This window comes from Frankliniella occidentalis, unplaced genomic scaffold (genome assembly GCF_000697945.3).
Source record: "Frankliniella occidentalis isolate FOCC.00 unplaced genomic scaffold, Focc_3.1 Scaffold978, whole genome shotgun sequence".
NCBI classification, from domain to species: Eukaryota; Metazoa; Arthropoda; class Insecta; order Thysanoptera; family Thripidae; genus Frankliniella; species Frankliniella occidentalis.
Genome location: NW_026268084.1, coordinates 17,905 through 19,072, shown reverse-complemented (window position 1 = coordinate 19,072; position 1,168 = coordinate 17,905).

Sequence of the window (1,168 nt, the reverse complement as noted above, 5' to 3'; positions counted from 1 at the left end):
AATTTATATTTTAAACTGAGGGTGAGCGACACGAAAAAACAAGTAGTAAGCTGTAAATTCCAGTACGACGTCGATTTTTATCATTCATGCAACAAAACTTTCAGAAAATCCAGAGATTTTCAGAATTTTTATTCGATAACGTATTGCACTGCCAGTATTGCTTCGGAAAGTTTTCCCGATGTAAGTACACAGAATTTATCAAGTTCCAAAAATCTTGCTGTATCATTTATATAAATAAAGACAGTCACTTCGTGGGAGGTCAATAACAAGGATTTGCGGATCGATTTGTTCAGCCTTAAATAACTTCAACGTACGTACACAGTGAGAACGTAACAGACACGTGAGGTAATTTACTTCAAATCATTGAAGCTTAAACGCGTTTCAACAAAATGCGATTTTGTTGGACGTAATTCCAGTGGACGTGACGGGGAGGCTCCGTCGCAAGTGATCTGCCACGAGGACCATCTGCTGCCGAGGCCCAGCTCGGCTCGGCTGGCTCAGCACAGCACACCCCGCTCCCGCTACCTCTGCTGCTCGCGAGGCTCGCCCCGCTCTCGCAGACTCCGGGCCGGGCGCTTTAAATGCACTTTCTTCCGGCTTGGAGAGGGAGGGGAGAGAGGTCCTTTTGTAACCGCGGGGGGAGAGAGAGACCAGGAGCAGGGAGGGGAAAGGTGAGAAGGGAGGGGAGGGAGCAACGACTCGTTGGTACACACGCGGTGGGGTCTCAGCGAGGTCAGTAGCGTAGCCCGTTGGTACCCCCACCCAACCACCCACCGAAAGGGGCCTAACAGGGCCAGGCCCTGCCTGGGCCACCTGGCCGGGCCACCTGGCAGGGCCACGGGGCCCAGCGCCCGCCAGGCCCCGGCCCCTCGGCCCAGAGAGAACAGAACAGTACCTGAGAGATCCACATCGCATGCTACGCGCGCCGCCCAATTTGGGGCGCACTAGCGCTCCCCGCGGCCAGCGTCCCCTACTACTCGGTGCGCGCGCTCGGCCGCTCCGTACGAATGCTCGACTCGGCCGCCACTCGGCGGCCGGCGCGCAGCGGCGCGCAGGGCGCGCAGGTGGGCAGGGGGCGGAGCGGCCGGCTGCCGGCTGGCCGCCAGCTTTTTTGACGTTTTATCAGGATTGTAATTCAGAAACTGGTAAAGATATCGGTGTTCTGTTT